The 25,677-nt window shown below is 38.2% G+C and overlaps 1 long non-coding RNA gene across 5 annotated transcripts in view; it reads left to right on the forward strand.

The window, feature by feature from the left end:
- LOC141728251 (uncharacterized) overlaps positions 1-25,677 on the forward strand; it is a 174,383-nt gene that overhangs the window by 104,173 nt on the left and 44,533 nt on the right. For all 5 annotated transcript variants that reach the window (XR_012579127.1, XR_012579125.1, XR_012579129.1 and 2 more), the window contains exon 3: positions 8,572-8,721. This is a non-coding gene — a long non-coding RNA (uncharacterized LOC141728251). The remainder of the gene's footprint in view (positions 1-8,571; positions 8,722-25,677) is intronic.

The raw sequence follows: 25,677 nt of genomic DNA on the forward strand, positions 1-25,677 counted from the left end.
TAGGTATTAAGAATGGTCTCTTTCTAAATTTACTGTTAATTCCCTTCCGCAACAACCTGACTGAAGTGCTCGCTTCTCAGAGAAGGCTAAGAAAATGTGCATTTACTCACATCTGTGTATAGGACTTTTCTTTCATTTTAAAATGTCTTTAACAAAACTTCTGACAGTTATTTTCTTTTGCTGCAAGGGTGAGAATGTAGTTTAAGATATTGTTTCCTGACTTTAAAGGTGCCTTGTGGTTTTTAAGGATATTTCAGCAGCTAAAGAAATTCTACTGCAGACACAACTACCGGTTCATTTCTTAAGCAATAAATGGCAAGCAGGGTGGTGCTGAATAAGCATGCTTATATGGAATTTCTCTTTGAAAAGACCACTAGTTAGGCCCTATAACACTTCAGTTGATATTTCCACAGTGCAAACACGATAGTGGAAATTAAGTTGCCCCAGCAAATTCAGTTTAGAAGAAATTTGTTATGAATAAAATGCTGCTGCTGGCCTTAGAACATTGAATTTATCCACCAAATAATATCTTAGAAATACCACTTCAGAAGAAATCAGCTCTAAATAATTGATAAATTTGGTTTGTTTAGAAACCTTTTGACCCCTGTAATAGAAAGTAAAAACACATTTCAGTTATTAAAGTCACATATATTCCCTCTGGTAGGGGAAGCTTTTAATTTTAAGCTGGTCTCTGTTGGGGCCATTTGATAAAGCTTGGAAAAACCTTTTCAACTGCTGCTGGTGGATTTGGGTCAGCTTCCCTTGGGAAAATGGCAAAAGATAAATTTGTAGCTTTTCATAACACATAAGAAAACTTCAGAGATTTTAAACATCAAGAACTATTGGAACTGAAAGACAGAGTTTCTCTTTTGTTTCTCCCCCTCCTCCTCCTGCTCCTTCTTCTCTTCTATTTCCAAAAAGATCTTTAAATTCTCTTGTTGTTTTAATTTTTTTTTTGCACTATGGAGGTTAGAAAGTTTTGACCTCTCTAACTACACTACCAGTGGTCCTTATTAGCGTAAGATTTATTTTGAGATAGAAATACCATTATGCAGTTTTTGTTTTTTAATGGAGCCATTTCATTCTACTAGTTTCAAAGCCAAGAGCAAAGTAAAAACCTTCTATCACCCTTTTTTTTAAATATATTTCTTAAACTTTGCTTTAGTCACTGTTACCAGATCTTTATGTCCACAAATATGTCAGTCTTATTTCCCCAGGACAGCAATCACAGTTTGTGAATGAGGGTACTGATTCTACTGGGATTGCCAAAATGTACCTGACATTACTGCACTGCTGTTCCACAGCAGGGAAATAAACGGGGGTGAAGGAGAAGAAACGTACTTAATGCTTATGAAAACAAAAAGACATAATAACACCCAATGGTCGAATATTTAAGTAGCCACTTCTGCGTAAAGCAAATACGGTCAACAAGACAGATTGTGGTGCTCTCTGAATCTCTGACTTGCAGACATCCCTGCCTTTATTTGCAGAAGTTGCTGCCGTTCTTTGTCCCTTCAGGACCTGCCTCCAAGAAGCAACATTTGCCGACTTTGTGAGGAACATCCATTTCTATACATTTATCCGAGACTATAAAAATCACTTCATATAAACTACTGAATGGCCATAACTCAACAGAAACAACCACCTTTCTCTGATAGCCTGGGCTGAACAAAAACAAGCCCCCTGGAGCATAAAATCTGTGTGTTTTCTTACAGGCTCTAAAATGATTCAACCTCTCTTCCCTGTTGTCATTAAGACTAAAGATGATTTCCTGGAATATATTTGTGAGCACAGTGAGAATCTGGAGTGGTAGACGGCTCTGGCAAGCTGAGCTCCTCTTTCTGATTTTCATGGTGAATGAAGCATTGGCATTTTTGAAACTACAGAACAGCCAAATTTTTTGATAACTGGACAAGTCCCTAAAATTTTGCTTACCTACAACTTGTGAAGAGTGCTCAGCAACAAATGGGTAGAAGCAAAGCTTTTCTTCTAGACAACTAGCCTTTCTTGAGAAGCCAGTTCTTTCTTTTTGACTTTTCATGCTTGGTTGCCATTCCCAGTGTAAGACACTTTGTTGCATGGATGCAGTGGTAAATTATTAAAAGGGTCTCTACCAGGTATTCATTCATGCAAATCACAAATTATGTGTTCATGTACCTCTGCCTATTCTTGGCAAGTGCAGCTCCTCTGTGAGTACTTCAGCAATTCAAACACCTGCATTATTTTGTTACATTAGAGCTATTATTCAAAGAGTTGCACCTACACCCCATTAGCACCCTCAGAGGGAAGACAACTCTTGGTAATTTATGTTGTGGAGGGATTGCCACCTTGGACAAGAAAGATGACATGCAGAAAGCTAGGCTCTGATTTTACAGCTACGCTATTCCAGCTTCTCAAATAAACACACATAGCACACATCTTCATGGTCACTTGGTCCACTTGGATGAGTGAAAGGGGCTTCTTTGTGTTTACTGTGCACTCAGTGTTCACACAGGAAATAGTTGAGGAGCTGCCAGTATTTAGAAAGATGGCAGCCTGGAGTATTTCATGGTGTTTTTCTTGTGTAGGAATGTCTTGGAAGGATGTTACATTTTGAATTGAAAAATTAATTTTTATTTTTTAAGGATTTTTTTTCCTTTTGATACACTTTACCGGATGTCTAACCTTCTGTTTGCACCAAATCAGTGTAGGCTGTTCAACATCATTTATGTCAGACAGTTTCACAACTCAATACATACTCTAACACAAAGGCAATGCTAGCTAATAGTACATGTTGTCCTGCAGTTTTTACCTGGTTGCACTTGTTCTCCTAGAAACATAGATGACTTTTTTAATCTGTCTTTTCTTTGGCTATCGCTCATGATACAAGCAGTTTGTGTAGTATCTCTGCTTCTGCTCTTTCTCTGTTCCTTGGACTTCTTTTTCTTCATCTACATTCTTTCTTTCCCTCCCCCCCCTATTTCTCTTGCCCATTCTTCTTCTCTCTCTTCCACCCACCTTATGATAACCTCCAGCTCACAGGCAACTGCTGGATGATTCCCTTCCACTGCCTGTCTCATATTTCATTAGGCTGACTCTTCCCACCTACTGCAGCACACAAACTACTGCTGGCTAATTCCTCACCCCTAACGATTGTGAGCAGTACCTTCCCACGCATATGCACCGGCACATATTCACCTGCTAAAAGCCTCTTTATGCCTTTCATCCTCTGACACACTGAAATAAAGCCTGTTCCTGGCCAAAACAATTGGATGTTTACACCAGTTACAGAGGAAGAAGCCAGCGTATGCAAAGCGTGATTGTTTCAGTTACATTACAGTTACTGCAAGTGATTAGCTAGAAGAAAAATCGCAAGGTAAGCAAGAATATTTTTAAGTTTATATAGAACTTAAAACATAAGCACAAACTTCTTCAAACTAATTGCCCAATAGCAAAATGTCCCAAGTCACAAGCAAGTGGAAATGTGCTCTGTTGGGAGAGGAAAAGAAAAAGAATCCTGCAATTATTTCTGTCAACTAGCAGTTCTTCCAGAATACAAAATGATAAAAGCCAATCAAGTTCAAATACGTAGTGTCTGACCAAAGCGAAATTTGGAAGCTGTTTTACAGAATCCTTTTCTAACGGCAAAAAGCAGTGGAAATAAAGTAATATTGTTAAGAATAGAAAACTTGGAGTATATTTACAAATTTAACATACTTGATAATGTCTTCTCCAAGACAAATTTTCCAAAGTACCTGTCTATCGAGCAGAAAAAAGCCACAGTAAAATAATAAGTTCAGCACACAGCTGACCATTTTCCACACAAATTAATTGCAAATTAAAACACAAAACAGATCTGAATTTTCAGTGCTAGAAGAGGGTAACTGCAGTGGAATATTCACCAGAGGAGGCAGAATTATCCATAGGATAAAAATATTGTAACACCATAATGACAAAACAAGCACTTTGACACTGTGTAAAGAACACCACTGTGTCATTGTAGCTAAAGGCAAGAAATCAGGGATGGTAGCATTATCCCTCATTCTTCTCTACATAATTAGAAAGCAAAATCCAAGATGCCTTATCAAAAATAAAACATGCAACAGCAAAATCAGCAGTAAATATTGTAAAGTTAGTGCAAACAAAGCACTGAAACCTCATGAGATCCATGATCATGTCAGCCTAGTGTAGGAACAGATTTATTTGAATCAAAGTGGAAGGATTACCTCTTGTAATGATTATTTCTTGAGTATTTTTTAAATTGAGCTGTTGAACAGCCCATTGATGCAACAATGTAATGACACATTGAAAATCACAGTTTGCTCATCACAGGATTCCAGATGAGTTAATAGCAGATAATTGCACACATTTTGCAAGCACGTCATTTCAACAGTTCTCTTTGATATTTCAATTTAAGTGCACCTTGTAAACTCTGGCGATGTACAGCCAAGTGCACCAGAAAAAGACTTTTCTCAAAGAGAAATGAACTTAAAACAACAAGATAAAAACAAGCCAAAACTCAACAATCCAACCAAAAGCCTACATTTTCTAGGTTAGAACATTTTGATCACAGAGGCATAAATGTTGGTGTCAAAACAAGTTCTCTGAATAAAAGGTTTTTGAACCTAAGTTAGCTTCAAAAGAAAATAAACTAGGAGCAAGCAAACACAGGGACAAAAATGCCATAATTTCTCTGCATTAGCAGCAGAACTACTGCCAGGAGTTACATCACCAGCACCAAGACCATATGCCATCACTGTTTGTGATACTGGCGAAATGAAAGCCTTTAGAGAACACCCAGCTGGATAATGCCGCTCTGCTTTTTGAGGTAACACAGATGCAGCCTTCTATGTCTCACTAACTTTGGCTCCTGAATGGAATGGAGAAAACAATTTTGAGGCATAATGCATTGTGTCCTAAATTAAACACATAAAACAAGTTTACCTTCAGTTGGGTAAAGCTCACTCAAACTCACCAGCTATGCCATAAAACAAAGGAGCACACGAACACAGCAGCACACACTGCATCAGAATGCAAATTTGCTTCGACAACTGCATTTGCTATAGGAAAATGAATTGTTTGGGGAAAGAAAGAGACCAGATGATTTGAACAGCAGTTACTGACAGTTGTCCTAAGTTCCACCTGAGACATTTCTATTCACGTGTGTGTTATGAATAAGTGTCACAAGTTGGTAATGTCTTCATTTCAGCTGGTTTCATTACCTGCATTTCATTTCCCGAAGAGTGGTGATACAGATCTCATGGTATCCACTGCAATTATAAAATTGATTTCTGCCCTCTGTAGATCCACAGAGAGGCTGAACAATCCTCCAAGAAGCACTGTTTCTGAGCCTCTGCCCTGGGGCCAGTGTGTCCAGCTTTATGTTTTTTTGGCTGGCGCTAATAGTGGGGTAACATCAGAGCCCCGGTTTGGCTGTTTGACGCGGTGCTGCCGGGTGTGTGACACGTGCCGCCGAGCGTCGGCGTGGCTGCGGATTTGCAGCACATCCTTAGCCCTTTCCCTGCTGAAAGCAGATTGCAATTTGGAGGAGTCATGTTCCCACAAGGCTTAGCACAATGCTCAGCACCTCCCCATGCTGCAGAAGACCATCTGAGCTGCAACTCTTACATGCATTAAGCCATTAGAAATTTGGCTCACATTTTTGTACTACCAATAACATCACTAGGAATTGACCATAATAAAGGGCTGAAGAAACTAGTCTGTTTTTTCGAATATAGATGTTAGGGCTTTTACATCACACTATTAAAGATTTCTCTATTAGGTTAAAAACATTTTAAGCTTTGTGCATGAGTCTTTGAACTGCTGCTATTCTGGAGGTAGCTGAAGGGAAGCTAGCAAGAGGAATGTCGACTTTATCCATCAGTCTCCAAGTTCCTGATTTCATTTCAGAAATCCATGGGAGAGTTCAAAAAAATCTCATAATTCTAATATCAGGAGAAATTCTGAAAGCAAAATATTACTTATCTCTGAACTGTTTTAAAACTAAAGTCTCAAATGCCTCTAAATTAGGAATCTATTTTTCACACAACTCTCGCTATGAAAAGTTTTGGTTGAAGCTGAATATGGTTCTCTTGATAAGTGTATGTGTGTGAAGCTGGGGTTTCATCTCAGAATCTGATAACTGTGAGTCCAGGATGTAATCCACACCTGAGCAGTGTTCAGTATACATCTATGTTAAATGCTGAAGAAGCAAATTCTGGGTTTTCATTCCAGGGCAAAGAACATTATTCTGCAAAGTCTTGTGCAAGATCTCTCTGCATAAGTAAAATATTAGGAGGGTACAACACCTTCAGTGACTTAATTCACAATCTACACTAATGACATGGATTGCATGGCTTTCATGGGTTCTGGGTAGTTATTGAAAATGCTTAAATTCTGTAATTTTTTAACAAAGGAATGACATACACTACCTAAGATATTGACTTTAATGAATGCTCACACTATTTCTGAGCATAACATATGAGATTCCAGGTTCACAAACTGCTAGTTGAAAATAGTTACTTGGTGACTGCAATAATAATAGTGACTGCAAAATCAAATATGTAAGACTAAAATATCAATCTTTTGGTTGTATGTGCTAACCTTCTCCTACCCTCTGAACAGTCCACCCTGAATACTGATTTAAACAGGATCAGTTGGAAAAGGTAGTGTGATCATATATAACACATATTTGCACCAGAACACATTCATGTAAAAGAAGCTAAATTAGGGTTCAGAGGCATTTCTTAAATCTCAAGTAGAAGCTCTTGCAACCGCAGGAAAATTAATTTAAAGATAACTCTTCTTGGAGTTATTTTACACTCCTTATTTCTGGCATTGAAAGTTACACATGAATCTTGAACCTGCTGCATTGCAGTGCAGGATGCTATTGCTAGGATTGTTGAGACCATTAAGTGTACAGATGCACATTAGCTGAGAAAGGGGTGTGTGTGTTTATGTGCATTGTGTGAATGAGGAAAACGTCTTGAGTCTACAGTGTCAAGAAGTCTGTACTGCTACCCCTTAAGCTAAGTATTTTAGGGATGATTCGGGACAGAAACTGCTCAGTTTGGAATTTTTTGTAATGTGAGACCACAGGCTGAACCTCTTCTTCACCTACCTTTCCATTTCCTTGTCTTCAGCTAGTTCAATCTGTGTCTCTTGGTGTTGGCAGTGTCAGTGTGAGCTTGGCCTGCAGCATGAAGTCTACTAAGGTTTTCCCAAGAGATAAAAATAAGAGAAGGGTAATGACAATTTCTGTCACTTTGCATCCTAAATGGAATTTTATGGGACAAAGAGAAGAGACTTCTGCTGCCCAAAGGGATTTCCTCTGCTGAATACCAAACACCTTCTACAAACAACAAAAATGTGAGAGATTCTCAAAACAAAAGGTCACAGGGATTTTCTATAATAGAAAGGCTTTAACAAGAGGGTTTTGTCACCAGCTGCCCTTCCAGTGAGTCAGGGAAAATCTTGGTGAAGGACTTCCTCAATATGTTTTTCTGCAATTCAAGGACCTACTAATTTGAGGGATAGTCACTGGAGTTGCCAGAGTTTGTGTCAGGGACCATGATGTTCATTTAGTAGGAGCCCTGAACACAGGGAAGGGAAATAAAAAAGGATTCACAGCAGAAGGGGAGATGACCATTCTACTTGGACAGCTTGGTGACAGCATGTCCAGGCTTGCTCTGCTAAGGTAACATCCATGTGAGGGACAGAGGAACAGCATTTGTTTGATTTCTGGGAAGAGCGCAACTTCCTCACAAGAAAGGCAGGGGAGGAATATGGCTAGCTAATGATTTCAGACTGCCTGAGGCAGTGTCTTGGCAGCTGTAGAGAAAAGCAACTCTTTCTCTGCCCACTCACCACTAGAAGTCATGGTATAAATGGTTATTTATGACCAAATTTGGCTTAGAACATAATCAAGGATGAGCAAAACAGGTCAACAGGTACTGTGGCCATCCTTGCACCTCACTAGGTATCCACAGAAATGGGAGCTGTTTCTTTCTGTGGTTAAGAAGAAACTGGACCCAAGTTCAATCAGGGCTACCACCCACTCCAGAAGTTTGTGTGCCTTGGGGGGTTACTAGCGCACATGGATTTAGAATAACATCAAGTCATTTCAGCATGTGGAGAACATACTGAGTTCTCCACATTCCCTTCTGTCCTTTCTCCACTACCCCTGGCTTCTAGTAATCATCCACATCTGGCCATCACCACTGTCTTCCTCCACCCACTCCTCTCCCTTGGACTCACAAGCTCCATTTCTTCACTCTGGTCATAATTGCTTTATTTCTTTTCTGATCTGAGTACAGAAAGGCATAGGAAGAGGGACAGCATTTGAACTCCATCCATTTTGAGAACAAAGAATCTGACTTTGAGATACAAAGAAACTGGAGCGAACGGCCCCTCTCCTCCACAGAGGGTCAGGGCAGGGGGGTGTGACACATGTGTCTGTACTTAGGACATAATATGAACACAGTGAGGCCTGTTGGTGAGTCCAATAATATTAAAACACAATGATAACTAATAGACACTTTGAATATTCAGTGGTATGAGAGTAACCTTTTCTATTTATGTGTCCTTCCATAGATAAAAAGAAGCAAAATTGTTGGGGTGCATACGATTTCAAAATATTACTTCATAATGAGCATAAAACACAGCTTAAAGCACATATTATGGGTCCAGAAGAACACATCTTTCAGTCTTCAAGAAGTATTTAAACTACTCTGGCAGATGAAGGTAAGAAAACATTAATTTCAGCTAGTCTCTCTTTGATACATGCCAATGAGTACAGAAATGCGAAAATGAAACAACTTAAGAATGTGTAGTTCAAATTACATATGAAAAATCATCAATTCAAAGTGTGGATTTAATCATTTTTGTCTTAGTCAGCTCATTCTTTCAATCACCCATTTCCCATTCCAGGTTACAATACTTGCACTGTAGTGTAGATTACTATAATTAACAGGTTAAATGCATGAAAACAGTTTTTTCCCCTTGATGTGCCTTTGGATCCTTTATTTTTGCTAGCAGTTATACTGTAGAGTCACTGCCTATGAAGGAGAAACAACTGCCATGGGGTTTCTTAATGCTGCTTATGTTCTTTTCTTTCCCTCCAGTAATAACAGTAAGAAATTATTGTCTGTAAATAAAAGAATATAATGGAGAGCATATATCAGGAGAAGCATGTTAAAAGCTGCATGTATAACATCTGTAGGTACAGACCACTTGTATTGATGGAGTAGCCAATGCTGGCTTTTATTAAGATGCAGTGAGAACCTTTCTAATTTCATTGTAAAGAGCAGTCCTTTTCTGATCCAAACGAACCCCTTCAGTTAGCATGCAATTTAATTCTACTGAATAAGAAAGAAAATAGTCTTTTGTGCTGTGATATTTACAGCAAGTATCAATATTGTTCTTACTTTGTTTTCTCCACCAACAATGCTGTGTGACATATCCGTAGATTTATTTATTTTTTAATCATATGTCCTGCTGGTTATAACATAACTTAATGTACCAGCTGCAATTAACAGACTGTCAAAGGATCAACTAACAAGTGCTGATAAGCTTCATTTAACTAATTTGAGGAGTGGAAGTTTGATTTTCTTTTTTTTTTCCAGGAAGGTAGCTTGTTTCCTTATTTCCTGTCAAGTGAGCCAACTCCTGTGACCTGTAGTTAAAAGGGCCCTTTGTAATTAAGGCAGTGAGCCTCCAAGTGAACAGTTCTCACAGTAGGAGGGGGAGCAGGGGGAAGAAGAAGAAGAAAAAAGCAACAAGGAAAAAAAAGAGGATGCATGACACTGCTTAACTAACTAATCGGAGCTGAGCCAATCCATTTTCCTGTGGGCCGCTCAGTGCTCCATGCGCGCGCGGAATCTCGCCCTTCATTGGCTTCGTGTCCATTTTATGGACCAGCGAGTCTATTAAGATCTTGGTGAGTGGCCCGATCCGAGGGCAGGGCTCTCTCCCCGCCTACCCATAGACTACCAGAAACTGATCAGCCATGTTATATCAATAATGTTCTCACACCAGGTTGTGTAAATTGATCTTTTACAATTTCTCTCGGTGACAGTCTCTGTAACCAACAAGATAAATCATTCCTCCTGTGGCTTTTTTATTGATTGCTGAGACCTGTATAAAAATTACACTGCTCAAGCTGTGAAGTGAACATCCTCATAAAAGAAGACCTTCTATTTACAACCAAAATACGTTTGGTCCAGAGCAGGCACAGATAGTAAATACCATCCCAATACTATAAAAGAGACCAGAATTAACTGAGATTCAAAGCACCAACAAAGTAACCTACATAAACTTTTAAATGCGAATAGTGCACAGCAATACCAAGAAAAAAAAGAAAAGCAAACAAATAAACCCCCCAAATTTGCAGGGTTATAAAGTCTTGCTGAAGTAAAGGCAGTTGTAATAGCAAGCCATCTGTTAAAAACAATGATGCAGAAGAAGCACAACACAATCAGCCAGCTTTTTTTTTTCTTTTTGGTTTTTTTGGGGGGGTTTTGCAATTGCTTGTGCAAACACTAACACAAATTGCTTTTTGATATCTTTTTAGCATCCATGAAAATATATTTTTTTAATGGAACAGTAAGGTTTGAAGACTTCTTACCTTTTCAGAAAAGAAATGATCTTCAACTTTTGAAGATCTGGCAGCTGTAATATCATTCTAGAGAAACTGATTTAAGCTGCTGTATAGTATTGGCTTTACTGTTTTATTAAAGTAAATAGTCTAATGATGTCTAACATAAGCAATCAAATGCATTTGCAGTTTTTAGGCAGCATCAACTCTACAATGATTATATTCCTTCTACTTTATTTGATCATTTAAATTCTGGTAAAATAGTCTCTAATTTCTTTGCTTTAATCATTTAAAACTTATGCTAATATTGTTTAGAGAGAGTTTACAAGAGTGTCTTTTGAAACAGGTGGACTTAAACTGGAGTAAAACTGTTAAATGTTAAATCATCAAGCATGATGAAAGAATTAGCAACTGATTCAGAAGGCTGAAAACCAGATATGAAATACAAATTTCATTGTCTTACTGACTCAGTTTGTATTTTTTGGATAGGACATTTGTGAGCCAATACTTCAATTTACTCACCTCTAAAAAGTTATTACAGTATCTAGAGGAAATGTGTCATTTCTGTATCATGCTAAGTGAAATCAGTAGAGATACACCCAAGCCAGCCTTGTTCTCTGGGAAATTGAGAAGTTTAAATTAGTGCTTGCAAAGTACTCTGAAACATTTGATGATGAGACCTTCAAAAATGCAAGCTCTTGTTATTATGATTCTCTGACATAAAAAAATGAAGGATGCATTCAAGTATTTCATGTTATCAGAAAACTGTGCAGCCATCATTAGTGCAACCAAGGAGAACGCTGTACTAAGTAGTCTCTCAAAATTAAGGATGTTGTTAAAAGCATAGTTCTCATGAGGTCATAAAAATTATTCTTCTTTTCCTGTTGAAATCAAAATCTATGGTTAATCTAAATACCTGTGATGCTGGAGAAAAGATAGAAATTTTTCTTTATTTTAGATTGTACACATGTAACTAGACATTACATGTTTCGAACTGCTGAATACTCAACTACGCTAAATTCTTTTAAAAGGCAAAACCAGATGCTATTTTTGCTGTTTAGAAATCAGTTGGTCAGAGAAACTTCAGAAAAAATGTGCATCAATCTGAAAATTCAGACTATGAAAATTATTAATGCTATAAAACTCTCCATAAATGACAGAAGCATTTCTTTATTTGCTAGCTGACTAAGGTGATTTCCCCACTTGAATGAAAAGAAAGAAGGGAAGGAGTTTGTTGGATGAGGGGGTTTGTAATAAATATGGTTAGGACTGCACTCTTCTTAGAGAGCTGACTTCAGAATAAATTTTGCTGGTATTGTCTGCTCACTTCTCTATTCTTCTTCAAAAGATATTTTCAAAGGGCAAGAGTTAAAGCAATATTTATTAGAAAAACTTGATTGGGAGAAGACAGTTCAAGGCTCAGAACCCAGACAAAGGGCAAGTGCAAACAAAGGATTGTGTGAGGACAATGAAAGTAGTACAAAAAAAGTTATGCTTAAAGAATATATTTTGTCTGTATTTTGGAATTCTTTGGCAAAGTATGTGAATTATCCAAACCAGAATCATCTGAGTCATCTTTCCATTATTAGCTTTATTGATATGATTCCCCTTGAATCTTAGCAGTGAACTGATGATGACAATACCAGTATTCTGGGGCATTGAGGGGTTTAGTTTGTTTCCTTTAGGCAAGAATGAAAAATAACTGGAGCTAATTTCTAGCAGCATCCTCTTGATTTTTCTTAATCCTGGACTGTGATGACTCTTCAAGCATCTCATTGGAAGCAATTGTGGGAAAAAGGCCATTCCCTTTTCAGCTGCTCTTCCCAACCCTAATGAGTTAACAATTGAAATACAGAAAGTTGCTTCAGAGGTCAGGAGAGTATATTCTACACAATGGTCACAGCATTTGAAACCATGACAGCTCTATAAATTGACAAACTAAAGCAGAGCACTTGGTGGTCTGAAGTGGTGAAAAGAACATCAGCCAAGAGCAGTAAAAAGACGAGCCATGAAACCACACAGAAAAAAATGAGTGATTTTTTTCAGATCACCTTGTTAGAATTTAGTGTATCAGAGGTCAGATGAGTAGAACAATAATAAGGTCCAAGGTTGAATACCAGTGGGGAAGCTTAACCCAGGAGCTCCAGGTCAACCATAAGTGAATGAGGTAGAACAGTGAAGCAGTAGTCACCCGGGAAGGGAACGCACAAAAGTCAGCGGGTTAAGGGGAGGAGCCCCACAGTTATCAATTAGACTAAGAGAAAGCCCAGGCTTGAGCACCTGGGATAGAAGAATAATCCCAGTGTGATGAAAGGAGATTTTCTCCTGTGCACGGTTATTGTTCCTTGGTTTTCAGGTTTTGAGAAATTTGAAATGTGTAAAGCTAACGACCTTAAATATGTAACAGATGAGAAAACACTGGCCAGCTGGACTCATGTTTATGTGCATATGACAATGTTTTCATCCCACGCTGGACAGTCTGCTGAGATACAGGCATGAAAGTAAATTTCTTTTAAAAATATGAGCAAACATATACACACACAGGCAAAGATGGGCATGCACACATGTACACCACTGTGAAGGGGGTGTTTTTCAACTTCTTATTTTGTCTTCACAAAAGTATAATTCACACCAATTTTATTTTTAACTTATGAGGAGGAATTTCTTCAGATTTGTGAAGAAAATTGCTTCAAGTGATAAGTATGGAATATTTAAATGACATTTTACAATATAAAATGTGTATATATATATATATATATATGATTATGCAACTTCCTCTTCCGATGAACATGCTTCACCTAATTTAGAAGGAATTTTGCCATTGATTTCATTGGAGCTAGAAGAGGCCTAAAATAAAGCAGATCATGTCTGATAGCCCATAGTTCAGAGTACATTGAAAATACCCAAGTAGAGCTAGCCATAACTATCCACCAATATGAACATGTTTCTTCTGTCATGCAGATCTCCATTTATGATTGTCATAAGATATGAACAACTGTGGTATTACCTTTGTACATCTCTGTGTGAGTGGAGTGGGAGTGAGGGGGTAGTGTGTCTATATAACAGAAGTTTTTTTGATGTCTACACTATGTACCTGAAATTCAGTCCTTGCGAGCAATCTGTGGTGAAAGGGCAAGGATGTATATTGTAAGCTAGACTCAAACTCTAAGCATACTTTGTAACCTACTACCCTATTTTTCTTCTTGTCTATTCCTAACCTTGCATTTCTGAGGAATTATATAGTTCTGGATGGTTGCTAAAACCAGCAAATTCTTACAGGCAGAATAAGTCTCACCAGCTGTAGCAAAGCACACAGTATCCCCACTATCCTCTGGTGTACACATGCTACTTTTTTGGGTTACAAAAGACCTATTGTCAAGGTATTGTGATAACTTTTCAAACTCCTTCCCTTTTGCTTCTCCAGAACAATTGCACAAATACAGATAAAGCAGAGGCTGACTGCTAAGCACACAGGTACACTGCTCCACAGTCACTGCCTTCCCACATGCACCAAAGAAGATGAAGAGATTACATTGCCAAGAGGCTTCTTTCTGCTTTAAACAGGATGAATTTTCTGACATGAAAGCTTCTCCTACAAAGACTGAAACAGAGAAGTCCAGGGACAAAAATACCCAACCTTTTTTCAAGAGATTATCAATGGCGGCCTCTGAAATCTAACAGGACAGGAAAAAATTATGGTCTACTTAAACAAGCTGAGAAAGTTTAGGAAAGGAACATGGACTGCAGTTCTCATGGCTGGGTATTATTCTTGTTGAGAAAAAATAGAATAGCTATAGAATAGAATAAGCTATGAATTTATTGCTTATGATAAAAGAAAAAGGGTACAACTTCTTCAAGAGTTCCTTTCAAGATCTGATTTGTCTAAAGGAAAAGATGCTTGATGTATTCTCTCTAAACAGTTTTTTTTTTGATGCTGTTAGACACCTGGATTTACTTCCTGGAAATTATGGGAAGTCATGCCAGATATAAGCAGGGGAATCAGGAAAAGGGGCATAAGAATGTCTCTTGTTTTAAGAGAGGAGGTCCTTTATAAAATAGTGTGGAGAAGCATGGGTGGCAATAGTATTTCTTTAGTGTGCAACAAGGGAAGTTGGATTAACTAGTACTAATATGATTTTCTTAGGGGAAAGTTTCTTGCTTTAACTTCACAGAGGAGTGAAACTCGTGAACCATTCAGTTTAATGAATATTTTTTCTTTCTTACAGAACAATAAAGTTTCAAACTCAAATTGATAACATCTCTTTGGGATGCTACTCACAAGAAGACGTCATTGTTTGCAGTGTTCCCAAATAGTTTTGCAGTCTCCAAAAGTACTCTGTATGCATTAAAGTTCATGTTTTTAATATTTTTATACTGCAAATAGCACCAGGGAAAAAAAAATAAAAGAATTTTTAGCAGAAGTAGTTCCATTAACTGACTCTGATGATCCATGTTAGAGTAAACCGAGGTAATAATTGTAGGTTCACCAGCGCAATATGAAAAAAATCATAGTTTCCTACCAGATAGATGGATGGAGTTTTTTGAACTGAAATATACCACAGTCTTGGGGAAGGATTTGGATCTAGCTCAGCTGGATTTTCCTCCAGGCTCCATCACCTATGCTCCCTAGAGCTCCGTTGATGTAGTGGAGATTCTAAGTCATGTGTTGACATCTACGCCATAAGCATCTAAATTTGAGTGCTTCAATTCATATATATATAGAGAGAGTATAGATACAGTTTATATCCACCCAACTAACCCACTTAGATAAGGTAAGTCAGTTGGAATAGCTGTAAAATCATCTGCATCTAAAATGGAACCATACACTCACCTGGTAGTAAGTAAGAAGGAATAATCACTTGCAAAATGAGATTCATCTCAATCCACAGTAGATGCCTGAAATCAGTCATATAAGTTACACCATAAAAGCTGTATTTTTTTGCTCTGAAGAGAACAGAAAACTAGTTCTGGAAAAGATATCTACATAAGGAGAACAAATGTCTCCTTCACTCACAAGCAGTCAGATAGAGAAATGTAAAGATTTGGAAAAGATAATGAAGTGGTTTTTAGAACTGTTGGTGAGGGTGATCTCCCACAGGAGGAGGATGCCATTGATACCCCATCTGAACTTTAACTAATAGGCGGTGGATATTTGCCAGAGACTGACAAGAGCATCATGAAGTACTTATACACTAAGTCAAAAAGATGAGAAATGCAATGAGATGGGGAAAGGAAACACTGGAAGGATTCAAGGCAGTGATTCCATGAGCTTTGAAAATGGTTATTGTGGCTGTATTTTCAACAGATACAAGCAGGAAACAGCAACAGCTGTCAGTGCCTGAAAGGAAAAAAAATGCAGTTCTCCAGATGAAAGTTAAGGTGAGTTGTAAATGGTGGAAATTGAGAGAAGGATGCATTCTTAGACATGCATTGCAGAGTTGGCAAAATAAAGATATGGCCTGTGAAATCACCCTTGCCGACTGTGTAGGCTGCCCCTGTGGTTTTGGAAGAGGGATTCCCAACCACAAGAAATGGCAGCTGTAACACTTCAGCTCCCCTGCCCCCAGCATATTTAGATTCTGGATCTTCAGCAGTTAAAATGTCAATAGACTCTTATCTGAGGCATGTTATTAGCTGTAGCTCATTTTCCTGTACAGTTAAAAGAAATGTATAAATTGGTTATACAGATTTATCAGTCTGTTAGACAGAAAGACAAACTCTGTTCATCTTAGGAGGTACTCCTCTTAGCACGTTTTTCCCAGTTGAATGAAGACCAAAATGATTGATCACATCTTTGTTAAGAATTGCAGCGGGGGACACTGGGAAACTGTGGGAGTCACAGTTCATTGAAGTAAATCACATGTACTCTCTTGTGTTAGTGCAGAATGGCAGAGGGGACAGATGACCAGCATGATCCAGTCTGTCTAATTTCATACAAGCAGTGAATCCTTGACTATGGGCTCTACAGGGCTCTGATTGTGAAAAAGAAGGGACTAAAAGATCACGGCTAAAAACCTTCAGTATGGAAAATATGCTAAGTTCTCAGTAGGGAAGAAAGAAAGATAAAATATTATAATTGATCATGGAGGCCATAATTCCCTCTCCTCACCTATCATAGTGAAATTCAATTCAAATGAAAGACTGCAGAGTTTTCAAAGATTTTGCAAAACTGGTGGTACTGGTAAAATCAGCCCCAGCTTTGGTGTTTTAAATAGTGCTTTTTATACAAAGTCTATATTCTTTTGTGACAATGCAGGATCAAGCTGACACAATAAGAATTCTATCAGAAATAAAATTAATGGCATCACCACTAAATTGTTTCTGAATTCAGTATAAAGAATGTCTAGCAAGTGGGCAGTCAGAAGTGAAAGCATTACCTATTCCCTTTCAAAAAGGGGCAAAAATATATCCTTAGAAAGTTCAGTTCACTCTGGTGAGGGGGTGGAATGATTTTCACCCTTTTCTCATCAACTAGAATGCTTTTCACAGCCAAAAAATCACAAGGTACAGTTAGATACAAGACTACTTCTATAGGAAAATGTGTTCATGTTAAAAATGAATAGAAATTATAGCAACAGAATAAAATGAAACTTGCAAGCCCAGAGAAATAAAACAACTTGTTATTTATGATAAACAACAGGGGATTGTTGTAGGTCTGAAGCAATCAAAAGAATTTTGCACCACAAAGAAAATCTGAACAAAAATAATAATAATACTTAGAATTCAGACTTTTCATTTATTGAATTGTTTCTGTACAACAAGCTTTACAGAATAACACAATACATTCTAATGTTCTGGAATTGTAAATGAAACAACCTAGTTGTAAAAGAATATCGAGCTCTACAGAAGAGAGAGCTGTTATTTTGTTGGTTCATATGCTTCTTACTCACATATCCATTGTACATACTTTTCTGTCCTAAAATGTTCCTCACATTAGTTTTTAAGAGTGTAGGAGGGCACTTAATGATTAACTAGAAGAAATAACTGTTTGATAATACCTTACCATGTGTGGACATAAACTAGATCACAGTCTTTATTTTAGTGGTTTTCCATTTCCCCTTGTTATTATTTTTATGGTACACAGTCTCATATAAAATCTGACTTCTTCCACGGCTTTTCATTTATGCCCTTGTTCACACTTGAAAGCTCCGCAAAACTCAAAGGAGTGACTACAGGTCTTTTTCAAGACCCAGACGTAAAATAAATCAGTGATCACTGTCAGATTACAACTTTTTCCTTTTAAAAAATCTGCAAATCCTCATCCCAATCTGTAAAACAAAATTCAGCATTCCAGTGGTGCACAAGTCAGGACACTATTTGGTCTTACACACAGTAAGGAAAACACCATATTCCAGTCCATGTAATCCATACACTTGAAATGGAGAAAAAAATTTAAATTCCGGTGTATTTAGTACTTAGACCTCCTTGTGTTCCTACTATCATTTAAGAGCTTTACAGAAAGATGGTCCGAAGGCTTTGTCAGGGAAGTGTTATCTCTTTTTTTATCCTCAGCTGCAGTACAAGCACAGAAGGAAGAAATATTTTCCTCCAAAAAGTTTAGTCAAGTGTGTGCGCCCAAAGCAGAAAAACCTTTCTTCCTTCTTGAGGAAATTTAACATAGCTTGTTAACTTTGGAATACTTGGAGAAAGAGAAATAATTACGCTACTGTATAATTTCAAGTCTGTCAAAATACCTTCTGCCTCCATCAGGATGCTGGTGGTCCCTTCTTAGCAACTACCTTCTCTGCTAGAGTTTTTGTCATCTTGCTCAATTATTAAGAAATAAACATATGAAAGCATAAAATATACCTTAAAAGCTGCTCATATGCCTGCATGAGAAATGTATCCATGAGTTTAAATTTTGAGCATCTCTGGAGTGTGCAAAGTCTATCTGAATTGACCTTTGAAGCTTTTGCATTGCAAAGAGCAAAGGGGACGAAGTACTTTGAACAGATGGTTATAACTTGTTCATCTAAGTCTTTCAAAGGCTACTGGACTGCCAAAAAGAGCATTTTATCCACTGAGGTAGGCAAATATGTATAGGGAAAGTAAATCACACAATGTCGATAAAATGGGGAGAAATTCATGCAATAAGATTACACTTTATCTCAATTTTATTGAAATTAAATGGAAAGTTTTTTGGGTGTGAAAAGAAGATACACAATGATCCTAAAACAGTTTTAAAGTAGAAAGAGGCAGAAATTCCCTAGCTACAAAGCGCAAGCCATTCACTTCTTGTCTAGAACAGGAAAGAAGAACCAAAAGCTGGATAAGTCTGTGTCTTGTTCATACTTCATTGCATCTTCCTTTGAAGTCGTGGCTTTGATCACTGTTCACAGGACAGTGGACCAAATGGGTTTCCAGTGTGATACAACTGAACATTCCTGTAATCTTGAATGCCTCAGGATTCCTCTATGCTAGAAGACTTCAGCATAGAGGATAAAATTGTGGGCACTTCAGGAAAGAACAGATATCCTAGATCATTTGCCTCTTTCTCCATGTTTTTCTGAGCTGCGGTTCTTTCTCTATACTATTTTTGCTGTGAATAGTTCTTTATTTATCTTTACTGCCCAGGCACGCAGCCTCACAGAAAAGTTTATGATACTGCTGAGTACAGAATGATAGAAAGTTGGTCAGAGAGGAGTGAGCAACACATAAACAAACAGCTATAGCTCAGCCTGATTTCAGCTCTAGATCTGCAGCAGTGCAGATCACCCTCTGGTTTTTTCTCCAGCCTACCCTACTACAATATGTTACATATTGTGGTAATTGAAGGCTTTATTCAGAAAGCAACTGTGCCAGGATAAGGATTCTCATGGATGAGCTTAGGACAAAATTTTGTTATTCCTTCTCCAATCTTGCATTAACAGAAAATCAAGTACTGCAGAGCAGGATGAATGAGGTCCAATGACTTTTTGCTGAATCTAAAGCGCAAAAAAGTTAGTGTTATCCTGTGAACTGTCTGATAGTTCAACACTGTTCTGCTTGGTATCTGCCTGTACATATACATATATGTACTTTTTATTTTTACTCTGAATCTTACTTAAGTTGAAAAAATTGCCTTCCCCACTGGAATGAGTACTATCAATGTATTTCGTGCCATTGAAATAGAGTGAAGTCCAGTGAGGTAGTGCCTCACTCTTTATGACAGCTTTTCTTGGCCCAAAATCAGTTGATCTAAGTTCTTCATCTAAGTTGATCTAAGTTCAGCAACATTTGTTCAATACCTGTCATGCCATCATAGAGATGTTGAGCAGATCAATAGAAAATACTTTATAAAAATAACCTTTTCCACACTAGAAAAACATCAGTTTTCTTTTTGGAAAGGGAAGCATACTTACTGAAAATTTTCATACTCTTTTAATCTCAAATGACTTTACAGCCAAAATATTTGTTTCACAAAAAAAAATAAAATCCAGGGAAAAAAAAGCCCCAGCCCTACTTGCTCTTTTTCTTCATTTCTCTCTCTCTCTTTGCTTTTTTAGGATTTATTTATTGTTTGTCAAGGAAAGCAATATACTAACAGTATACATACTTTTATACATTTTTTTTTCGCTCTTCACTTTCCACTGATTTCTCAATCGTACTCAATGAAACTGTAGCTTGTAAAGTCATAGCATGCAAAAGCAAAGGAATCTGTTGGCAGAACTGTACAATTACCAAGAGAGTTCAATAGTCTTTTCTCACTTCTTGGACATGGATATTTGCATAATACTGCATATTTTCCATTATCAAATCACAGGATTTTTTAACTCCACTGTTCTTGGGTACAATCCTGAAATCCAGCCAGAAAGATCCACTGTTTTAGTAACTACTACCTTGCACATTAAGTGATACAGGATGACCAGGTGTCAGGTAGTCCATGGTCCACTCTAGTAGCTCTCAGTGTCCTGGGTAAATTTCAGTTTTCCAATATTTATTTCACTGGCAAGTGCATCTAGCTGCCTGAAAGACTGCCTCTCACACTGCTAGATTTCTCTGCTGTAGAAACTAAATCTAGTGAAACACAACTTTCTGGGATCAGAGCCAGGTCACTCTCAGTTCAGTGGCCTTATCTTTGAATTTACAATTAGGGGCTCATGCATGTCTCCTTTCATGAGAGGCAAACCTCATTCTTCCAGTGATCCATCCCCTCAAATATTGAACTGGTGCTACCAGTAGACTGCATCTTGCACACATGATGAGATTTTGCTGGCAAAAATTGCTGTAGAGTTTTATTCCTCCTTGACTGAATATCTGTCACTTCCAAACTGATGTTAATTGATGCCTCCTTGCTGTGGTGGTAGGAGTTTCAGAACAGATGTTAATACAGCAATGAGTGTGTTAAGGAAATTTAAAATATAAAAGGACTGACTTGTGCTTACAGTCTATATATACTACCGGAGATTTATTGAAAAACAAAATAAAGAATATATTTAGCTACTGTGGGTGGGATCTGAAATTAATACATTCTCTGCATTTCTCAAACTAAGTCTGCATGAATAAACCTAATTCTCTTCCTCCTTAAGTAGTATTTTAAATGCACCACATATCTTTTTCCTTCACCAGGTAAGCATCTGGAATAACAGACCTTACTGATACACAATCTAGCACTAGCATCTAGCATGAGAGGCACAAGTCAGCTGAACTTAGAAAATATTGCTGTTAAATAATTACACACTGTCTTTAAATTATGGTTTGCTGTTTCTGAAAATGACTGTATCATCCATCAAAGTAAACTGTAAGCTTTTTAAATAGATATATCGTGTAGATGTATTTTTTAAGATCACATATAAATGCATTTCTTTTTACTTTGTATTCATATTTAATTTTAACTCCATTATTTGAGATTCAAGATGGGATACATCTAAATATGAAGCTTTTATTCTGCCCTGTAAGTTATACAGTATAGTTTAATATTAAGCTTTTACTAGACAGTTACACAGTACTCAGTTTTAATATGGAATACTTCATCATGTTCATTATCGCCTATTTAGACTCATGTAAACTGACACTCCTGAAATAAGCAAGCTTTAAAATGTTAATATAAATGTTATGACTCTTTTAATTGCAATAGACATCTCATTAAGTAATTTAATACCAGTGGGACCTCTTACCAATACACAAAAAACCATACTTAGCCCAGCTTTTACATACAGCACAATATGACAGATAAATGTTTTTCCACAGTGATGCTCATCAGCTTTCTCTTTGCTGTCCATATCCTGAGTGAGAACGTCTTGGCAGCAAGCTGCCTTGATGGGCTGGATTAGCTGGCTTAAACCAGAGCACCTTTGGTAAGGCTGTATCTGTCTGCCCAGGATTAACCAGCAGGACATCTCAGAAGCAGCACCAGAGAGGGAGCTACCTAGACCATGGCCATGGTGGAATTAGTTCTTCACCTAGGTGGAGAGAAAAACATGCATGACATTTCCATTAGCCTAGAAGGCAGAAACATCTGGTTACTTGGTTCAGCTCATCAGCAGGAGAGCCTGTAGCTGATTAGCCCTTCTCTCAGTAGTAGGCGTTACTACAGTCAGTGGGAATTACTAAACATGGTTTCAGGGGACCGATGTTAATTTGGCTTGCCAAAATAATATGCAATTTTTTAAGGAGTTTGTGTTAATTAGTTGTATAATTTGATGTGATGTGATTGGTTTTGCACAAAGAAAAGCAGAACAGGGTTTGCTATTACAAGCTGCTGTAGGAGAATCAAGAGGTGACACTTAAACAGCTCACAGTGTGAATTTGCAGTGGTGAAAGGCCTTAGTTCATGATCTAATTATACAATGGGATTCCCTTTCTCAAAAGCTAAAAGCCTTTTGATTCTTTTTTATCTTATAAGATAGTTTATTTTGGTACTTTTAATTCCTTGCAGCTATTATTTCACTACAGATTAAGTCACTTTGGATACCCTATTTTGGCCTGTTTTGTATAATATCCCGGTTTTACGCGAAAAGAAATATGTAAAATTATGAAAGTTGGCAATTTACAGTTTATATAATTCCTAACTGAATCTCTCTGCTTGCCTTTTGCTGTCCATTCACTAACTCCTTCTCAACTATTATTGGCAATTTAGGCTTCTTTGCTACCTGTGGAATGGTAATCAGTGGTAGCACTGATGTCAGAATTACAGTTTCTGCCAGGATAACTGTGTAGCCTGGGAACTTAGAAACATACACGAGGTACTCAACATCCTCTCATTAAAAGCGTTTGCTGCCTGATGGCTGTTGAAAAAATTTAGCACTGCACTGAAAAGTATCTGCTGAGGACTCTGGCTGAATGAGAGGGTTGTTTAAGATTTTTCCTCAGGATTTGCTGAGTATGGAAGTAGGCAACCAAAGCAATTCTCAGAAATAGTATACCCGTCCACCTTTCTCTGTTCTTCTCAACTTTCTTGCCTATTTGGACGGCAGATTCTTTGGGCTGGTGGCTGTTTCTTCCTAAGTGCTTGTACAGTGCTCTGCACACAGGGTTGCCAGTCCTGGCAGTGGCCTCCAGGCACAGCTCTCTTAGACATGCCAGTTAATTAACTCACAGCTCTCTCCCATTATCTGCCACCCCCACCTAACATTTTAAAATTTCATGTCCTCCACTAGCAGCAAGAGGCAGGAGTTTATTTATCACTATTTCCACAGGGAAGGAAGTCTGGAACATACAGTAAGCAGTATATACACTACTGAAATTTAGCTACATACTTATTCAGGAGATTTCTCCTTAAGCTGTTTGTCTTGTTAATGGCTACTGCTTCAGACCACCCTTGGAGTGAGACTGTCTCCCTCCAAGAACTACCAAAATTAAGGCAGCATGGACCCACCTCAGGATATCCATTTCGATCCTTCTGCAAGAAAACCCCATGCTTGAAAGTCTGTCTCCACAGAGGATGGCTGAGAGCAACTTATTTGCATGCTGCTTGAGAGAGTCCTCTGTGGACTTTTCACACAAATCTGCTGGGTAATGGAGAACCTTCTTACACTTTGCTGAAAGTCTGCCTGAACCTTGCATGCTGATGTCCAGGCTTCTCAGAGATGTTCATAAATCTCAGACTCAGAGTTGCCTGAAATCTCATATAACTGCAGTTTCCTATGATACGAGGTTCCCTTATAAATATTTCACAGAGCTCTCTTCAAATTTCTAAAAAGAGGCACAGCATAGTTTATGGGATGTTCTGTTCAATACCTAATCCCTGTGGAAAAGCCCTGTAGTTTAGGTATTACTTCATGAAATAAAGCAAGTCCACCAAACACAAAAGAGAAAAGAGTTCTGATGGAATCTTTGTACCATCAAGGCTTGGGAGATATGAGCTTAGTACTGGTGGGAAGTGTTTAAAAGCCTGAAAAAGATTGGTGTCAAAGGAGGAATGCACTGTATGTAGTGGAGTGGAGTTGGTATTACATATACATAAGGGGCAAGTGTGCTGGTGCAGAAGGGTGCATTGAGCAGTTCTAGTAAGAGAAAAGTGGGGAGGAAGAAAAAGCCCAAACATTTCACTGGACAGATCAGGACTCAGGAAGTCTGGAAAGCTTCCAGGTAATTTCTATTAGGTGCAGCAAGAGTGATAGCATCCATCAGGGTGACTGCCTGTGCAAAGCTCAGCTCTCTGTCATGGGATCACCTGAACCCTTTATGGATCGTAGACTTAAAATGCTCTTATTGCTTGCTATTTATTTTCTATTTGAATATCAGTTATCACTGAAGCCATGAAGGTTTGTTTACCTTGAGCAGTCAGTAATTTGTAGTTACTCCTCGGCATCTTTAAACACTACCTGCAGTACTGCAAAATTTTTTCAGATACCATTATGCAGTAAAGATAACTGTTATAGTAAAACAATTATTTAAGAAAAATCAACAGAAGATATTTTCATGGCAAAATAATTTTTTATTTTTTCCATACACACATTAAAAAAACATAGCAAAAATGTACATTATTACCAATTAATCACTTCTTCATAAGTTTATAGACAAATATGTCCTGGCCGAACTAAATCTTAAGAATAATTTTATAAGATTTTTGTTGTTACACTTTTACATAAATGATTCTGTATGAACTGATTCTCCATTCAGTGGCAGTCAGAGATATTGCTTCCACAATTTTACATAGGCTGTTTACTTGAAGTTTCCTAAATTTTTTTTACAGGTAGCTCATGGTTATGGAGGCTATAGCATTTGAACTATTCTCTATTGCTTGTAACCCAGTGCTCTTTTCCTTCTTGGGGACAAGGCAGAAAGTGGTTCAGTCAGTGAGGAAGTACCATCAAAACAGGGAGATCAGATATTCATAAACCACTGCAAAAGCACTAACTTACCTACTATCACCTAGCTGGAAAATTAAACCTGTCTTCCTTTCTGCTTCATCAGGATGTAGCATCTTCAAGGTGCCAATAGCAGACAGCCTGGACATTTTATATTGGAGAAAGTCTTTCATCACAAGAGGGAGAATGCTTCCTTCATCTTCTCTGAGCTTCCTAGCCTTCATCCTCATCATCCTCCCAGAGATAGTCATGGGTTTTTTTCTTCTACCTCTTCTCCTGTGAACTTGCCCCTCTGTTTCCACTTACCACCAGATCCCCCTCTCCACAGAGCTGATGAGCTGCACTGTACTCTCCCCCTGCTGCTTTCCCCCCAGCACTTTGCTCATGGCAGCTCTCTCCCTCCTTTTTCTGAGGACCAGCTTTCCTGAGAGTAGCTTGCCCTGGGGCACTGTCCCTGGGGCTGGTGAAGCATCCTGCCTCTGGCTAGGCAAGATTCCCAGCCAGCCTTGCAGCTTTGCCAACTCCCTGTCACTCCCTGCCACCCTCAGGTTACTGGGTTGGAGCAGCAGGACACAGAGACACTGCATGCCAACCTGTCTGCACAGGGAATGTCTCCAGGGGTGATGTAACACTGATCCTGCTTCCCTGGGAGGATATCCCACTTTGAGGCACACATCCACACAAGCGCATGCCATGTTTCCAGCAGAACATCTCCTTAATCAATGCACTGCTGTTTGCTCCTTCACCCATTGGTGTGCTGGTTGTTAGCAGGACTTGGTGCACACACACTGCAAAACCAGCAAGATTACACAGCAATAAAATTGCTAGCACAGATAATGAAACAGAGAAACAGATAATGAATGGGAGACTTCA

Source organism: Zonotrichia albicollis, chromosome 2 (assembly GCF_047830755.1).
Source record: "Zonotrichia albicollis isolate bZonAlb1 chromosome 2, bZonAlb1.hap1, whole genome shotgun sequence".
Taxonomy (NCBI): Eukaryota; Metazoa; Chordata; class Aves; order Passeriformes; family Passerellidae; genus Zonotrichia; species Zonotrichia albicollis.